The 20,317-nt window shown below is 38.0% G+C and overlaps 1 protein-coding gene across 9 annotated transcripts in view; it reads left to right on the plus strand.

Annotated features, from left to right (window-relative positions):
- Sntg1 (syntrophin gamma 1) overlaps window positions 1-20,317 on the plus strand; it is a 533,425-nt gene that overhangs the window by 198,830 nt on the left and 314,278 nt on the right. Inside the window, exon 4 of one of the 9 annotated variants that reach the window (XM_040757759.1) lies at window positions 8,012-8,093. The exons of the other annotated variants lie outside the window; for them this stretch is intronic. The gene's annotated coding sequence lies outside the window, so the exon portion shown is untranslated. The remainder of the gene's footprint in view (window positions 1-8,011; window positions 8,094-20,317) is intronic. 9 annotated transcript variants of the gene reach the window in all.

The raw sequence follows: 20,317 nt of genomic DNA on the forward strand, positions 1-20,317 counted from the left end.
CTATTGTGTGGAACAATTTGAGGAGTATTGGTATTAGCTCTTCTTTGCATTTCTGGTAGAATTCTGCACTAAAACCATTTGGCCTTGGACTTTTTTTGGTTGGGAGACTTTTGACAATTGCTTCTATTTCATTAGGGACTATAGGTTCATTCAAATTGCTCATCTGTTCTTGATTTAATTTTGGTATGTGATACCTATCCAGAAAAGTGTTCATTTCTTTAAAAATTTTCAATTTGGTATAGTACAGGTTTAAGTATGACCTGATGATTCTCTGAATTTCCTCAGTGTCCATTATGTTTCCCTTTTCATTTCTGATTTTGTTAATTTTCATGTTATCTCTCTGTATTTTGGGTTAGTTTGGATAAAGATTTGTCTATTTTGTTGATTTTTTCAAAGAACCAACACTTTGTTTCATTGATTCTTTGTATTATTTTCTTTATTTCTACTTTATTGATTTCAGTCCTCAATTTGATTATTTGCTGGCATATACTCCTCCTGGATGAGTTTGCTTCTTTTTGTTCTAAAGCTTTCAGGTGTGCTGTTAAGTCTCTAGTGTGACTATTTTCCAGTTTCTTCACGTGGGCACTTAGTGCTATGAACTTTCCTCTTAGCACTTCTTTCACAGTGTCCCATAAGTTTAGGTATGTTGTGCCTTCATTTTCTTTGAATTCTAGGGCAGCTTTAATTTATTTCTTTTTTCTTTATTGACTCAGGAGTGCTCCAAGTATTCATTGTTCAATTTCCATGAGTGTGAGGGATTTTTCCAATTTTTGTTGTAGAATACTAACTTTAAACCATGGTGATCTGATAAGATACAGGGGGTTATTTGAGTTTTTGTTGTATCTGTTGAGGTTTGATTTGTTGCCACGTATATGGTCAATTTTAGAGACGGTTCCATGTGGCACAGAGAAGAAGGCATATTCTTTTGTGTTTGGATGGAATCTTCTATAGATGTCTGTTAAACCCAATAGGGTGATAACTTCTGTTGGTTCCTTTATTTAAGTTTCTCTCTGGTATTCCTGTCTATTGGTGAGAGTGAGGTGTTGAAGTCTCCCATCACAAGTGTGTGGGTTTTTTGTGTGTGATTTGAGTTTTAGTAATATTTCTTTATGAATGTGATTGCCTTTGTATTTGGGGCATAGATGTTCAGAATTGAGTCTTCATCTAGATGGATTTTTCCTGAGACAAATATGAGACGGCCTTCTTCATTTCTCTTGAGTGATTTAGTTTGAGATTATGATACCTTATTATTTCTTAGGTCCATTTGATTATAAAATCTTTTCCCAATATTGACGTTACTCTGAGATAATGTCTGTCTTTTAGTTAAGGTGTGGTTCTTGTATGCAGTAGAAGGATGAGTTCTGTCTTCATATCCATTCTGTTAGCCTGAGTCTTTTCATAGGTGAATTAATGTTATTGATATTGAGGGATATTAATGACCATTGATAGTTAATTTTTGTTTTTCTTTGGATTTGTTGTTGTTGGTGGTATTGTGTGTGGATTCTCACCCCCCTCTGCCCCTTTTTGTGGTGTTTGGTAAAGTGGGGTTATCTATTTCCTTTGTTTTTGTGAGTGTAGTTACCTTCCTTGGGTTGGAGTTTTCCTTCCATTACTTTCTTTAGGGCTGGATTTAAGGATATGTATTGTTTAAATCTGGTTTTGTCATGGAATGTCTTGTTTTCTTTATCTACAGTGATTGAAATCTTTGCTGGTTATAGTAGACTGGGCTGGCATGAATATTCTCGAGGTGTTTGTAGAGCATCTATCCTGGACCTTCTGGCTTTCAGAGATTCCTTTGAGAAGTCAGGTATAATTTGGATAGGTGTGCCTTTGTATGTTACTTGGCCTGTTTCCTTTGGTACTATTAATAGTCTTTCTTTATTCTGTATGTTTGGTATTTATACTGTTATGTGGGAGGGAACTTTGTTTTTTTGGTCCACTGTATTTGGTGTTCTGTAAGCTTTTTGTACTTTAATTGGCGTGTCCTTTCGGTTGGGAAAGTTTTCTTCTATGATTTTGTTGAATATATTTTCTTCACCATTGACCTGGGTTTCTTTGCCTTCTTCTTTACCTGCTATTATTAGGTTTGGTCCTTTCTATGTTTCTCATATTTCCTGGATATTTTGTGTTAGGGATTTTTTTGGACTAAGATTTTCTTTGGTTGATGGATGAATCTATTTCCTCTAGTATATCTCCACCACCTGAGTTTCTCTCTTCCATTTCTTGTCTTCTGTTGTAGCCAACAAAATGCTTGCATCTGTAGTTCCTGATCAATTACCCAGCTTTTCTATTTCCATGATTCCCTCAGTCTGTAATTTCTTTATTGTCTCCATTTCAGCTTTCAAGTCTTGAATCTTCTGAATTGTGTCCTTCACCTGATTTATTGTCTTTTTTATGGTTATTTATTTATTGCCTTTCCTTGCTTTCTTTAAGAGATTTGTTAGTTTCATGCGTTTTTTGGCTTATCTTTTCCTCCATTTCTTGTATTTTTTGGATTGTTTTTTCTTCCATTTCTTTAAGCGATTTTCTCATTTCCTCTTTGAGGGTCTCTATCATTGTCATAAAGTTGTTTTAAGGTCATTCTCTTATGCTTCATCTCATTGGAATATTCAGGTCATGGTGGTGCAGAATCCCTAGACTCTGGTGGTGTCATATTAGTCTTTCTGTTGTTGAATGTGATTTTCCCATCCCTTCTTCCAGTGGGTCAGATGGGGTCTCTCCCTCTCTAAGCAGGTTAGGGTAAGGGAAGGTGAGCCAGAGAAGGCCCTGCACTCATGTTTCCAGGTGGGTGCAGGCAGATCTAAGACTCAATGGAGGCAGAGGCTGGGTGGTTTTTCTGTCCCAAGGTCTCTCTCCCAGTGGGTACAGGCAGGTCTAAAACTCCAATGGCAACAGATACTGGATGGTTCCTTCTTCCCTCTGGTCTCTGGGAGATGTGGTAGGCAGGATGGGACTACTGTATGCAGTCTCTAGGTGTGGAGGCTCCAAGTTGTGGGTGCTGGGCAGGAGAAGACTCCACACTCAGGTCTCCTTGTTGTTGCAAGCAGGACTAAGACTCCAATCACCCACAATGCTTTTTGTCCATGTCTGTATTGCCTATGAAATGTTAAAGAAAACTGAAAATCATTCCCCAATAAAATAGGAGTGCTTATCTTTGAATGTGTTTATCTAGATAAGAGCAGGACAGAAAATGCTTGCAATTTTCGACAACATATTTTAATTTTCAAGTGGAATTTAATTTATTTAACCACAATCTTCACATATGGGGTTTCTTCAGATAAATTTTTTTTGATGATGGCCTGTTTTGACTTTGTCTTATTTTATCTCAGATGGCATTTACTATCCCAAACATAGTGATTTCAAACTTCATCCAAGCCACTCAGAGTTAATAGACATAAGAATTACATAATGATTATCTGAACGTTCATAATTTTGTCATTACATGAAGAATGACAAAAGAATATAACTGTTTTTGCTCCACAGAAAAGTAAGCAGTTATTAAAGGCAGTTTTTCTTTTACTTATTTTATATAATTGTGAAAGAACTGACTTGAAACCTTCCAGAAAGATTTCTATCCCTTTGCAATTGTAGAGCACTACATTGTAGAAGATACTGTGAATCTGTGCAGGCAGATGTGAAACCATCACTCTTCAACTTTATATATATGAAAATTTAATAGAAAACTCAATATGATGTAAGTAGATAATAATAGCTTGTTTTTTAGTAGTGCTTTAAACACAAAAAATACTCATAGCTAACCTGAGCCTTTATTTTCTGTATTCAATAAATACTTGTTTATATATAAGTCAATGAATAAGAAATGTTTTTCTAAGTTAGGAAAACAAGAATTAGATTTAGAAACATATATAGCCCTAAGTATTTAAAACACATCTACTGTTTTAATCTTAAATAGCTCAACTCTGTTCTCTTCTAAGGTATCTTAAGTCTATCACCCATATTCCTGAAATGAAATTGAGGGCATAATATGGTAATAATACCCTATATATGGTTATTTAAAAGAGTGACTTCTCTACACATATATAAGTAAAACACAGCATTTAAAGAAAAACATAACTCATCCATGGTGGTGTTTATTTCAAAATAAGTTTACTTATCTTATTTCATCTGTGTGTATGTGTGGTGATTCCCCTGCAGTCCCTACAATAGGCAGGGAAAAATGATCAGGGTGAGGTAAGACTGAATCTCTGCTGAGCCTAATTCACCTGCCCTGGACTAGGAATTCTAGAGTCTGGACCATATCATTAGTCAAGTATCTTTACCCATAAAGTAATCTTGCCAGCATTGTTTTAATTTTATGCCTAAGGAAAATGAGTCCTAAGATACATATCCAAGCTATATTTAAGCACAGTAAAGTTTTGGAAAAATAAACTCAGGTAACAATGAACTCAGTACTAAATGTACAACAATTTTCCCTCAATATATGTTTTTATTTAAATTAGAAACATGAATGCTTTACATGTCAATCCAAGCTCCTCTCCCACCCGCCCTCCCTTGTCCCTCCACCAGCCCCCAGTCCCACACCCCATCCCCACATCATTCTCCAGGGGAGGCAGAGGCCCTCCTTGGGGGGATCTCTAAAGTCTGTCATTTCATCCAGGGCAGGACCTAGGCCCTTCCCCATGTGTCCAGGCTGAGAGAGCATCCCTCTATTTGGAATGGGTTCCCAAAGATCATTCATACACCATGGTAAGCACCGATCTACTACCCAAGGCCCTAGTGATTTCTGTGGTTTATCGTTTTGTGTCTGGGTTACCTCACTCAGGATGGTTTCCTCTAGTGCCTTCCATTTGCCTGCAAATTTCAAGATTCCATTGGTTTTTTTTTTTTTTTTTTTTTTTTGGTTTTTACGAGACAGGGTTTCTCTGTATTGTTTTGGAGGTTGTCGGTCCAGCCTGGCCTCGAACTCACAGATATCCACCTGCCTCTGCCTCCCGAGTGCTGGGATTAAAGGCGTGCGCCACCACCGCCCGGCGAGATTCCATTGTTTTTTTTTTCTGTTGATTAGTACTACATTGTGTAAATTTACCACATTTTCTCTATCAACTCTTCAGTTGTGGGGCATCTAGGTTGTTTCCAGGATTTAGCTATTGCATATAATGCTGCTATGAACATAGTGGAACAGATATCCTTGTTGTGTGAATGGGCATCTTTTGGGTATATGCCTGAGAATGGAATTGCTTGGTCTTGTGGTAGACTGAGTCCCATTTTCCTGCGGAATCTCCATACTGATTTCCAAAGTGGTTGTATGAGTTGGCACTCCCACCAGCAATGGAGGAATGTTCCCTTTTCTCCACATCCTCTCCAGCACAAACTGTCATTGGTGTTTTTGATTTTAGCCATTCTGACAGGAGTAAGATGATATTTCAGAGTTGCTTTGATTAATGCACAACAATTTAATATATGTTTATATTGAACCTCCTTGCAAATTACATATATCTTCATCCATAAGATAGTGTCTCATTGAGTTAGAAGTCATGCTCAATAGTGTCCGGGGGAATGACTGAGGTAAACCCAATGTCTGTGAGAATAAGGATTCATTTGGCTCTAATAACATGGAAGTCAATTAGGCTGTTGTAGAGGACAAGTGATATTATTCCCAAGAATGAGTCTTGTGGCCTAGAAGTAATACTCAAAGCTTTAAAGAAAAGATGTTTATTATAAGTGAAACATAATTGCCAGTAGACACAGGCTGAGCCTGTCTCATCAGATAGCAAAGGAATACTAAGTTGTAAAATTGGACCACACCAGGCTTAGCAGGAAGAGTAGCCATGAACCTCATTATATTGGAGAGACAAGATGAGTGTTTAACTTTCCTGTCTTCTCTATTACTTATCTGTGTACACAAGGTCTTTTTGACCTTTACATATATGTAAAATTCCTCCACAAATACAAACAGTTCCAGTATAATTGGAATGTGGTCATTTAGACAGCCTCCTACTGTGGCACTAAAAAGAGTGTTACTTAGTATATTTCTTGATTTTCATAATCTTTAAAAATATTTATCCCTCTCTGTGGGTAAGTATATGTTTATATCATGTGTGTGGAGGGTACAAAACAGCTTTTAGGAGTTGGTTCTCTCTGTCTAACATGTATAACATGTGGATCTTAAAACTCAAATCATTAGACTTGGGTCAAGTATCTGTAACCATAGAGTAATCTTGTCAGCATTGTTTTTATTTTTATACCTGAGGCAAATGAGTCCTAAGATATGTACCCAAGTTGACCTAGAGATCCCTGGCAAACTTACCAGTTCAATATATTGATTTTTATGTCAAAACCAACCACAAGAGAAATTCTAGGGAATTAATTTGGAAAAACAGGCAAACCCACAGAAATATATATATATATATATATATATATATATATATAAATTGTCCTTGAATTTGATATTTCTAGCTTTTGTAAAAATCAAAAGCAGTAGAATTTGTATTCAGTCAAATTTGAAAAAGATTAACCACAGCAAGTGAGAAAAAGCATTTTAACCCATCCTGGAAAGTAAAACAACATACCAGCTCTGAGATCCCCTGATTGTGAGAGTCAGTGAGGAGGCCTGGGCAACCTATGGGGCCCTGGGCAGTGGATCAGTGTTTATCCCTGGCATACAAACAGACATCGTGTGTCCATAACACAAAAAGGGCTCTTAGGGGAGTGCCTGGACCCTGCCCTGAGTGAAATGACAGACTCTAGATATCCCCTATGTGGAAGGAAATGGCAATAGGGTGGGAGGCTGGGGGGGATGGTGGGGGAGTGCTGGAGGAGGGGAGAGGGAAGTGGGATTGACATGTAAAACAAGCTATTTAAAATTAAAATAATAAAAAAAGAGGAAAGAAAAAAAAGAAAGTATACTTAAAATTAGAAAATCCTTTATGAACTAAATACTAAAAAAGATTTTAGTGTTGTTATTCTTGATTTTTATGTAATTTTTTTCTTTGAGGATTTTGTTCAATCAGTTTTAATAACATTCAACCCCTCTTTCATCAACTTATAGATCCAGCCCCTTTCCCTAGTGACTTACTCTTTTGTCCTTATTTTTTCTCTTCTACCTATCAAGTTTACTTTGAGCTGCCCATATAGTCATGGTTGTGTGGTCTTGCAATCAAGTGTCATTTATCTACCAGATGAAACAGTCTTGAAGACTGGCTCTTTTTTGGAAGCAGCTATCAGTTGCCAAGAGTCCCCTGGATAAGGGTGGGAGTTTGTGTCCACAGCCTTTGTTCATGATGGGATTTGGTTTGGCTCGAGGTTGCTCAGGGCTTTTCCATACAGTCAAAACTGCTTTTAGTTTTTAAGTGCAGCTGCTCTGCTATGTCCAAAAGACAATGTTTGCTTGTAGTCTTTCTCTGACTCTGGCTCTTGTATTCATTCTGCCCCTCTGCTTCAATGATCCCTGAACTTGGTAGGAAGAGGTGCAGTACAGATGTACTTTTAGGACTAAACGTTATACAATCTTTATTCTCTACACCTTGTCACTGTGTTAATCATCATCTATTGAAAATAGAAGGTTCATTACAGAGATCTCAGATATATGTTAATCTACGTGCACAATTTGTTGGGATTCAGTTTAATACTATGCCCATTTAGTCAAGAAATAGTCATGGGTTGTTTATAGGTCCTAGAACTGTCTACCTAAGAATTTCTGGCCTAACAATAATACCTAATATTAGTTTTTAACTTGTTGAACAGTTATAAATTTGATCAGAAAAAGCTTGGTTATTTCCAGTTGTGTGAGCCACCAGGGGAGATATGTTGTCAGTCCATTATTGCAGCATTCACTGATAGGTAAGAGGGAATATCAGTTTTCTCCTCCAGTAGGTTTATAGTACATTGTGGCACTATAAAAGTTAACAAATATGAATAAGGTTTCCTGGTCAGGACAAGCTTAATATCTCAATACTCAAATATAATATATTCAGTAGTATGGTCTTACTATCAAATTCTGAAGGGAAACCAATAAGATTGGTAATAGCCAGTAAACTTTGTTTCCTGACAGGTGTGGAATCTTACTGGCCAATGACTCCAAAAGGAAAAACAAATCTGCACTCAACCTTTCATTTTACAGCTCTCTGTGACAGGTAGGGGTATACTGTTCAATTAAAGAGTAAGTCAACTCAGGAAACTTCTACAGTGGTTGGTGGATTTCCATATGACTTTTTTCTCAATATATTTTTTAACTAGAAAAATGAATGTTTCACATGTCAATCCCAGCTCCCTCTCCCACCCCTCCTCCTTTGTCCCTTCACCAGCCCCCGGCCCCCCACCCAATCCCCACATCATTCCCCAGGGAGGGTGAGGCCCTCCTTGGGGGCATCTCCAAAGTCTGTCATTTCATCCAGGGCCAGACCTAGGCCCTTCCCCATGTGTCCAGGCTGAGAGAACATCCCTCTATTTGGAATGGGCTCCCAAAGATCATTCATATACCATGGTAAACACTGATCTACTACCCAAGGCCCTAGTGATTTCTGTGGCTTCCTCACTGAGACTGCATGCATGGAGTTGGCCTCTCAGCCATTAGTCTGGGATTCAGAGCTCCCCCTTATCCAGTCAGCTGTGTTTGTGGGTTTCACCATCATGGTCTTGACCCCTTTTCTCATCACTCCTTCATCTCTGTCACTGGGTTCCAGGAATTCAGTTCCGTGTTTAGCTGTGGGTATCTGTCTGTGCTTCCATCATCACTGGATGAAGGTTTTAAAGAGAGGTTATTAATGTAGTCTCTCCACTATTGCTTAGTTTGCCAGTTGGTGTTATTCTTGTAGATCTCTAGAGATCTCACTAGTGTCAGCTCTCTCCTCAAGCCTATAATGACTCCATCTATTATGGTATCTCTCATCCTGCTCTCCTCTATTCTTACCTCAACTCAACCTTCCTGCTCCTCCATGCCTTCTTCTCCCCTCCTCTTATCCCCCTCCCTTTTTCCTGGTTCCCTCTCCCCTCCCCTGATGTTCCCATTCTGCTCAGGAGATTTTGCCTCATTCCACTTCTCTGGGGTACCATGCATCTCTCTTGGGAACCTCCCTGTTTCCCAGACTCACTGGCACTGGGATTGTAGGCTGGCACTCCCCCTGATCCATATCTAAAATCCATGTATGAGTGAGTACATACCATGTTTGTCTTTTTGTGTCTGGGTTACCTCACTCAGGATGGTTTCCTCTAGTGCCTTCCATTTGCCTGCAGATTTTAAGATTCCATAGACATTAGACATAGAGCAAAGGAATATCAACCTACAATCCACACCACCAGAGAAGCTAGTAAACAAGGAGGACCCTAAGAGAAACATACATGTTCCCCCAGAGAAGAGGAAAGGGATAAGATCTCCTGAGCTAATTGGGAACATGAGGGGAGGGGAGAAGGGGTTAGGAGAAAAAGAATGGGAGAAGAGGAGGGAGAGGAGGACATGAGGGAGCAGGAAGATTGAGTCAGGGGAAGAATAGAGGAGAGCAAGAAAAGAGATACCATAATAGAGGGAGCCATATAGTTTTAAAGAGAAATCTGGCACTAGGGAAAAGTCCAGAGATCTACAAGGATGACCCCAACTAACAATCATAGCATTTGTGGAGAGGCTACCTTAAATACCCTCCCCTGATAATGAGATTGATGACCACCTTATATGCTTCCTTAGAGCCTTCATCCATTAGCTAATGGAAGCAGGACACCCACAGCTAAACAGTGAGCCAAACTCCTGGAATCCAGTTGCCCAGAGGGAGGAGTGATGAGCAAAGGCATCAAGACCAGGCTGGAGAAACCCACAGAAACAGCTGACCTGATCAAGTGGGAGCTCATGGATTCCAGACTGATAGCTGAGAAACCAGCATAGGACTGTTCCAGACCCCCTGAACATGAATGTCAGTTTGGAGGTCTGGTTAATTTATGGGGCCTCTGGTAGTAGATCAGTATTTATCCCTAATATATGAATGGGGTTTGGGATCTCATTCCACATAGAGGGATAGTCTCTCAGTCTAGACACAGTGGGGACGTCCTGCTTCAAGTGATATGACAGACTTTGAAGATTCCCCATGGAAGGCCTCATCCTCCCTGTGGATCAGAAAGGGAATGGGGTGGGGAGCAGGGGAGGAAGGGAGGGAGGGGGAACTGGGATTGGCATGTAAAACAAGCTTGTTTCTAATTTAAATAAAAATTTCAACTCCAGAAAAAAAGACATTTCTATTTTAATTATTAGTTAATGAACATCATTTAGGCTGGCTTCATTCCCTGGTAGTTGTGAATAAAGCAACAATGAACAAAAATGAGGAAGTATTTATGTTATAGGACGTAGTCATTGTTTTATATATACTCAAGATTTCTGTAGGCTGTTAATATTGTGTATGTGTCATTAGGTTAATAACAAACCTTTGTAGTGATTTTCATAGTGATTTCACCAGTTTTTCCTTTCACCAGCAGTCATAGGCCTTCCCCTTTCCAACATTCACCTCAGTTTTCTGTGATTCTTTATTGCTGTTTGTTTTCTTTTAAATTTTAGCTATTCTGATTAGGGTAATATGAAAACTCAAGGGAATTTAATTTGTCCTTTTCTTTTTTTTCTTTAATTTAAATTAGAAACAAGCTTGCTTCACATGTAAATCCCAGCTCCCTCTCCCTCCCCTCCTCCCCACCCCCCATCGACCCTCACAACCCCCACTCTGTTGCCCAGGGAGGGTGATGCCCCTCCATGGGGGGTCTCCAGAGTCTGTCATATCTTCCAGGGCAGGGCCTAGGTCTTCTCCCATGTGTTCAGTCTGAGATAGCATACCTCCATGTGGAATGGGCTCCCAACGTTCATTCACATGCCAGTGATAAATACTGATCTAGTACCTAAGGCCCCAAAGATTGCTGAGGCCTCCTCACTGACACTACATTCAGGGGGTCTGGATCAGTCCCATGCTGGCCACTCAGTCATCATCAGTCTGGAGCCCATGAGCTCCCCCCTTGTTCAGGTCAGCTGTTTCTGTGGGTTTCACCCACCAAGTTATGACCCATTGCTCTCTGAATATGAAAGCCAGTTATAAACCTGCAAATGTCTGTGTGGAAAATAATATCAAAAACACTCCAGAGTATTTCTGAAAGAAACTAAATTTTGAGGCTCTGGGGCAATATTTTCATCAATACTGTCTTCTTCAAATTCTCATGTTATTTCTGCATCAAACAAATACAAAGTGGCTAAATGTCTCTGAGTCCATGGCTTTGGTTAAAACCACCCAAAACTACTGGTTTCAACAGATTTTCTAATGTGAGGTCCTTAACTTGAATGTGATATTAGAGTTACACATCAAATCAAATAAACAAGTAATAAATAAATGACTTCTGAAAACTTTGTAACCAAATATATGTTCTAAGTACATTATGCAGTGAATCAGAATTCATGCTAGTGTTCACCTGTTACATTGGACAAACTCACAGCAGACTTGGTTACCAGAAGACATACATCTGTTGTTCTGTAAAGGTCACCAAGGAAGGCAATGTCAACAACAACTACCTGAAACTCCTCATAGATTTAAGATTATTGTATGCTATTAATGTGCGGGTTTTATGTGCATACAAAGATCTTTGGCCCTATAGAAACATAATTTCATTATGTAAGAGAAAGACACAATATTCCTTGTTGTCATTTTCAGTGTACCAAATAAGTGTATCTTTAAACTATATTGTATTAAAATGCTTGATTTCAGAAATTTTCATTTTTTCTGTTTGAATTTCATAAAGTATTGTTTAGTAAATGCATTGGGAATGGAAGAGAATTTCTGACAATTTCAAAAATGGCCTTTAATATACCTATGCCCAACATTTTAGACTATATATTTATTTGAAGTGGCATTTTTTGATAATTGGAGTTATCAAAATTGGATAATTGATAGTTGGAGATGTCTCACAATATCAAATATTAAAGCAATATTATATTATTTCTAGAAAAATAAGGAACTACAGTCATCCCATTAAATGTATTTGATTTCATGATTAATAAGTAGCAAATCATATGAAAATCAAAAACTTGTTTTGAACTAGATCTTTTCATTATTCATTACAATTAAATGTTTAATTTGCATATTTACTTATTATTCCCACATATTTGGATTACATTAAGAGTTCTGAAGGCAAAAGGGATTGTGAGTGGAAAAATGTGTAAGAAGCCTTGGCTTTCAACAATTACAGGAGAGTTTGTTTTTCTCAGAAATCTCCATTTTAGCCAGTCAATATTTAATTGAGTCAACTCTTTTTCAGTCCTTGTGAGTAAGTTGAAGCATGATGTATGCAAGTGTGACAATCATTTCACTTGTGAGTCTTCCTAGGGACTTACCTTGAGTATAATTGGAATGACAGTGTGTGGCTTTTCTATGTGGAATTACATGCTCACAGCATGATGACTGGCTTTGTGTGGCAAGTATGAGCTGAGAGCAGAGAGAGAGAGAGAGAGAGAGAGACAGACAGACAGACAGACAGACAGACAGACAGACAGACAGAGATAGAGTCAGAGAGACACAGAGAACTACCAAATCATGAGGTATCCTAGGATGGCATACAGCATCCTATTTGCCTTATTGTTTCATTCATTCGCTCTTTCCTCCTTCCTTCCTTTATTTCTTCTTTCCTTCTTTTTTCTTTCTTTTTTTGCTTCCTTTTTGTCTTCAATACAGGATCTCACTCTAAGAGCTCTGACTGGCCTCTTGGTCTGCAGAAATAAAATGTTGCACTATAAAATTCTAAATTAAGTGATTGCTAGGTTAAAGAGAACTCTCATAAGTAATTAAAGCTGTAGCTTTCAAAATAGAGGGACAGTGGATTAATAATGTTTATCATGGAGAAATCCCACTTGAAATTGATGCTGAAATGTGGCATATTGAGTGCCTTCAAGGTAAAAGTTCCATGGTCCTAGGAAAGATAGGAAAGAACACAGCTAGTCATGGAGGGGGAATACATGGTAATGTCTGTGTGGAAATCAGAGGACACCACAAACATCTAAGAACAAAATAAGATGTCATATATTACGATATATATATTATGATGGCCTTCAGAATAATTTTGTCACCAGCACTTCTTTTTCTGTTAACCCAAGAGTGCAACTTAGCCAAGAGTTACACCAAGATCAATTTTCTAGATTTTCAGTCATCTGTTTCTTATTTCCATTTTAGATTGCACCTGGATATTTTTTTAACATTCATATTTTCTAACCAAAGTGGAAATATATATATCTATAGAATATTATATGTAATTTTTGTAATAAAATGTTGCAAATAATAGTAATAATAATAATTAATAATAATAAACCATGAGATGGGCCAGTTCACAAGTCTATACATCTCAAAAACTGTAAACATTTAGAATCCTCGTGTCTATAGGGCCAGGTAATAGATGTAGTAACTATATTATTATTCAAGTATGGGGAAGATGGCCTCCTATGTTATTTAGAGCTTCTGGTAGATACTTACTTATTGCCACAGGATCAGTGAGCATTAATTTTTTTCTTGCTCCAGAAGATAAAACTGTCCTAGAGAACTAGGCATTAGTAGGGTTATTTTGTTAGTAGGACAAGAAGACAAATAGCCTTATCAATGAGCCTTAACAAATAATGAAAACTTTCCTCCTAGGTTTATTTTTTATTAGGAACACATCACTAATTTTTTCTTAGAAGTGCAAAGGTCTATATGATGTCTGGAAGCACATAATATGTCTGTTGTCACAGGATAATATTTGGAGAACATTTTACATTATCAATTGTCTTGGGGTTTTCATCACTATGAAGAGATACCATGGCCACAGCAACACGTATAAAGAAGACATTTAATTGGAGTGTCTGGCTTACAATTTCAGAGGTTTAGTCCATTATCAACGTGGCTGGGAACATGGTGGCATTCAAGCAGATGTGGTGCTGGAGCTGAGAGTGCTACATCTTGCAGGGAACAGGAAGTTGACTGACTGTCACACTGAGGGAAGCTGGCCCTCCACCAGCGACATACTTCCTCCAACAAGAGCAGAACTACTTCAGTGAAGCCATCCCTCCTAACCCTGACATTTTCTTTGGGAGCCGTATTATTTCTAGCCACCACATGCACATATATGTAAAGACTAATAGATATTGAATTTCAGCAATATTTAGATGAAACTTTGGATGCCAAAACTGATGCTGAGTGAGTTATAACTTTTTGGGGTAGCTAGGTGAGAAAAGGGGGAATCATAATTGGGCAATAGTAGTATGGTTTAAGAGTATGAAACTATCATTAAGTGCCTCTTTATCACATGAGAATTCAGGGAGAAGGAGGCCACCTGTAAGCAGGGAAGCAAGACCTCATAGATGTCAAGGCCATTTCCTGCTTCATGGTTTCCAGACTCCAAAACTGTGAGGGATTTATTGTTTTTGTATTTTAATTCTCACAGTCTTTGTCTTTTATTAAGGTATTCAAAGTGAACTGATATGAATTACAATGCCAAAATTCATTCTATGGAATGAACTGTGGAGATGTATTTCTAATTGCTTCTGGTACAGGGATTGGATTTAAAGATCAGATTTAAAGACTGGATTTAAAATTGCTAATGATGGTATTTTCAGAAATAAAGAGAAGACAAATACCTCATGTTTGGGGTGAGGAGGCACATATATAGAAGATCAACAATGAGCACTCCAGACCAACCACTGCTAAGAAGAGATTTCTGAGTGTATGAAGTTTCTGAAAGTTTTTGGGAAAATTATTAATATAGAGATACTGGCTGATGGTGGGAAAAGAAAAGGTTGTGGTCAGGAGCTTAAATAAAATCTATGGGCTGTATAACTGATGTAAGAGTTACTAAGGCTGTGAATCACAGGGCTGAGACTGCTCACAGAACGTTCAACATCACCCAGCACACCCAGCGCAGTGGCTGAGCTGCAGGGTATCTATCTCCCTGTCACATTGAGGATATTGATTCTTAAGAAGTAACATTATGAAAGTTAACTTGGGAAACATCCAGGTGTAGCTATCCAACTTTTAAATTTTGATTACTCTGCATTGACAGTGACGAGTTCTCACAGAGGATATATCGCACCATATCCTTGATGGTATTTGTCTCATCATCCCTCCACCTCTGCCTAGAGGCAAACACTTGGGATTAATAATCTGTGCTCAGGCAGGTACTATGAAAATAATTCTATTCATCATATTCCAACTTTCTGGTGTCTCTTTGCTCATATTTCTACATGAAAACTCTAATCCATGCTTGATTTGGAAAATAAGAAACAAAGTGTTCACGTTCATCTCCGCACTACAGTGCAGTGCCAGCGCTCCTGAATTGGCCTCACAAAACCATGACCCAGCTGCCGCCCTGCATTGCTGAAATTCGCAAGGGAGCAGAGCGCCCTTTGCCCTGTGGACAAGAGGCTACAGCAGAAGCTGATGACCTTCATGATGTCTGATGACAATGGGATTTCTGCCTTCCCTGAATCAGACAACCTGTTCAAATGGGTGGGCACCATCCAAGGAGCAGCTGGCACAATATATGAAGACCTGAGGTATAAACTCTCACTAGAATTCCCTAGTGGGTACCCTTACAACGCACCCACCGTGAAGTTCCTCACACCCTATCACCCTATCATGGACACCCAGGACAACATCTGCCTGTACATCCTCAAGGATAAGAGTGTGTTGGAACACAACTGCTCATTTTGAACTGGGTACTAGCTCATTTACTAAACATCAAAGTTGACTGTTTTTGTACCTACTTCATGAGCATCAAAAGAATCACATTACTCATGCTTTAGATTGTAACCAAGGGTTTTTAATGTAGCCCATGTGATTTTACATCCCGAATCCCTATCTCCTCTCAGTGCATATATTTAAACCTAATCACCAATGGGACTAGAACCTAGTCTCTGGAACAGAGCCCTTATTAATGGAATTTATTTTATAGAGAAGTGTATAAGATAATCTGTCTTTGCCATGTTAAGGTGCAGTTCAAGGCACCCCTCCTCAAAGTAATGAAAAAATCTGTCCTAGTAATCATTCCAGAACTGCAAGCAAAGCAATTTTTATGCCACCTAATAGGTATCAAGATCAAGGCTGCCACAACAATGTTTATAAACCATACTCACCTCAGAAGTTTTCCAAAATATGATGTCTATCTGACTTAATAACATACCACTGAACTTTCAATCTCTGCAGCTTTTCTAATTCAACAGCTACTTCATTTTTCTTTAAAAAGCATTTATTTATTAATTCTAAGTTTCATATATGTATAGAATAAAACTGTTATTTTGATCTCTGTACTCTTGTATTCTTCACCTTCTTCCACTGAACCATTTCTTCTCAAGAATCCCTTTACTTTCATATATTTTGTATCCCAATGATTTTTAAATGGGCTTGTTTGCATGAGTGTGGATGGGAGATTACTTAGCAGAGCATAGATAACTTTTCAATAGTGTGGTTCAAAGCCATAAGAAAAGAGAAGTAAAAGGAATAGAAAGAGGTAAATGGGAAGATAATGTATTACTAGTTGCAAATCCTGTAGATTAAATGCACTCAAGATTCCACAAGAAAGTCCTAGATCTGATAAACACTCTCAGTAAAGTGTTGAGTTACAAAACAAATAGCAGTATATACCAATAACAAACTGAGAAAGAATACGTTTATTCAAAATAACACCACAAAGTAAAATACTTTAGAATAAAGCTAGCCAAATAAGTGGGATCTTGAAATGAAAACTAAAACACTTAAGAATGCAAATGAAGATACTAGAATATAGAAAGATTATCCATGCTTATGGACTGAGGTAGTACTTGTGGTGTGAAAATGGCCATACTACTAATATCAATTACATATCCAGTGAAATTATAAATAGAATTTCAATGTGATTATTTACAAAAATAGAAAGAATAAATTCATGAAACAGTGAAAATAATTGTATTAATATGTGGGGAATATATTTCAAGACACAGCCATGAAAATAACTTCATGAATCATATTCCAATCACACATGGGATAAACAGTAATAAAGCATGTATAATTAAAGTTTCTGCACAGCAAAGGAAACTTAAGTGCCATGAAACATCTGGAGGATCTGGAGGTCATGGCCATTGCTTTCTTTCTATCCACAAATTAAGTCAGTAGTAGGATTCCATATTACTATTTTAAATTTTCTTTAATGCTATTTATGGCTCCCCTTATTTCCTCTTCTAACCTGCTCTCCTCTCCTTCATTCGACATATCTCTTCTGGTTCTATCATTCTCTTTGAACTCTTATATACCACTATATTAAATCTCTGATCCCTTGATATGACCCCCTAGTAATTTCCTGAACACTTTGGATATTCTCAATGGAACACTAAGTTCTGATTATTCAAAGCTGACAGCCACAAATGAGATAAAACATAGGACCATTGTCTTCCTGCGTCTGGATTACCACACCCAGAACTACTCAATTGGTTTGTTTGCTTGTTTGAAATCTTGCCATTCTTTAAAATCAGAACATTTTTTCAGTTACTTCAGTTCTTGAATTTCCAGTTAAATCACCTGTACTATTAAATTCATCTAGTGTGTTTCCATTTTAAATCCATAACTTTATTTCAATAAAAGAGAAAAGATGAATAAAATATCAAAGATTGGATGTAAGGGCTAAATATAATGCCATGCTAGTAAAAGTATTCTTGCTATAGAAAACTTGGATAACATTTGTTTTAAATCAGGTGATAATATTTTCCTTTGTTAGGTTAATGTTTTATTAGTCAAAATATAAGTGTTGTTATTTTCACTAAAATGATGAAACAATCACATTAGTAACCAAATTCCATCTACCAAAATTATATCAATACTTTCAAACCTAATAAGTACCATTCATCAATTAATTTTACAATTGCAGAGACTGGTGAATTAGGTTTGATGGAGGTTTTCATGCAGAACACACATTCATGTGAACTGTTCCATTGTAGTAAGTTCAACAAAGGGTCTTGAATTTTTTGACTTTCTGTCATGTATCTCAGAAGACCAAAGAAGTATTCACGCCAAAGTGCTGATTAGATCTCTGTAATGAACAGTTCTCTGCTCTTTAAATTTCTGTCAGGAAAAGCAGTCTCATTTACTGGAAAAAGAAGTAAAGAGGAATAAATCAAGTCTTCTCCTATGTCCCCATATCACAGCAAACTGTTTAGCATTTATATATTTTTCATCTTTTATGTCAGCACTGCATTTAGATGACACAAATCTTCTGTGGTTAAACATATAAAATTATCTTGGTGATTTGATGTTTTGCTTAGGAGATGAAAAGATATGTTAGGAATTTTTCTCCCCCCAAACAAAATATTTCATAGTGAATAACAAAGGTGAGGTGCTCAGACTTGTCCCTCACTGACACGTGAACTAAAAAGGAATAAAAAGGAAGGGAATTCTAACTTTTAAACAACCTTATTAAGATTACTTTAATGCTGGGATTGTTACTAGGGATCCCTAATTAAAAGAAGCTTGGAAATGCATTTGGGAAAAAGAAGCATGCATTCCATACAAATTCATTTCAGAGGAGCATGCCCCTGTCCTGTACCATTCCATCTCTGATTACTGTGCATACAGTCTTGAGTTCATTTTCAAAGTCTTCTTAAGCCTGTGAGTGAGTGTGCTGCACACAAGAGCATGTGATTTTTCAGTGGTACATTGACATCTTTTCCTAGTGTTGAGCTATTGAGCAGTACAAAGAAAAGTCTGCTTGTTGCACAAATTCAACTTGCAGAAGAACAGAGAGGCAAGACAATGAGTGATAGAGACTAGTGCCAACAGACACACAGGAGTAAGCTTGGGTGGAGAGGAACAGTGCTGACTGACCAGTCTTAAACACGATGGACTTTGAGGGCAATAATTAAAGAAAACACTTGGCTTTAATCATTTAATTAATATAGAGTGACATCAGCTACTTGAAATTGTAGCATGTGAGTTTTAAGGCATTATTACCATTTACAGTGTGTCTTCAGAATCTTCTTAAAATTTGGTGGATAATCAGAATTTCATATGATACTCTACAAATAACTCATATTGGTTCTTGTTGAGCTGAGCATTGAAACAAAAGACTAGTTAAAAATAGAAAATAAAGTGATATATTAACATGCAGACACATAATGGAACTACTGAGAGAATGAACCATGCTGAAAGAAGCTGTTTTGGTTCCAGGTTATATAGTATGTCAAAAGAGAGAGAATGAAGTGAAGTGGGAATACAGAGGGAGAGAAGGATAGAGGGAGGGAATGACAGAGAAAAGCATAAGTTTGATAGAGAAGTGTCAGGGTGACAAAGCAGGGTGTGGACTTTTCATCTTTATGACTGGCATGAGGGGAGGAAGGCCGGTGAGCACTGGTAGATAACATGACTCCTTTACATAGATTCTTAGGAATACTTTGCAAAACAGTGAGTCTCTGAGCTTTTCTGTATTAGTCTAAGGCAGTTCTCCCAGGAGAATTTGGAGGCAGGATGGCCTTTGCCTTTATGAATCAATGTCGCATTTAGCACATTGAAAGAAGGCAGAAATTATCCTTTGATTTACATCAAAAAGCCACTTATAAGCGAATACATACAGTGTTTGTCTCTCTGCCTCTGGGTTACCTAAGGATGGTGTTTTTCTAAATCCACAGCTCCAGAGAAGCTAGGCAACAAGGAGGACACTAAAAGGAAAACATGAATCACACTGGGAAGGGAAATTAGATGATACCTATTGAGAAAACTCAGGGCAGGGGAAGTAATAAGGGGAAGTGTAGGGGAGATGAGAACAGGAGGGTAAAAGATAGCTTAGGCAGGAAGGGATATAGTGGATGAGAAATTGAGGAGATATCCTTATAAAGAGAGCCACTATGAGATTAGGGAGAAACCTGGTGCTAGGGTAACTCCAAAGAATCCACAAGGATACCAGCTAAGAGAAGATGCTTGACTTGGCCTATCCTTGTAATCAGACTGATGAATACCCCAACAATTATCATAGAGCCCTCAGCCAGTAATTGTTGGAACCAGACCCAGAGATTCACAACCAAAAACCAGGCCAAACTGTGGAAATTCAGTCGAAGAGGAAATATATGAGCAAGGGAGATCAAGATAATGGTGGAGGTATCTATGGAGGCAGCTGAACCAAGCTTGTAGAAACTCAAGAACTCTAGATATACATCTGTGGAGACTCCAGGGGACTTAACGAGGCCCTCCATATGTGGGAGATGGTTATGAATCTTGGACCATCAAAGGGACCTCTGGCATTAGGACCAGGATACAAACCTGGTATATGAGCTAGTTTGTTAGAGCCCATTCTTTAGTGTGGGATGCCATGGACAGTGGAAGTAGGAACGTGATTCAATGTTGGTACATAGGGTCACTTGTTG

Source organism: Mesocricetus auratus, unplaced genomic scaffold (genome assembly GCF_017639785.1).
Source record: "Mesocricetus auratus isolate SY011 unplaced genomic scaffold, BCM_Maur_2.0 Super-Scaffold_100015, whole genome shotgun sequence".
Lineage (NCBI taxonomy): Eukaryota > Metazoa > Chordata > Mammalia > Rodentia > Cricetidae > Mesocricetus > Mesocricetus auratus.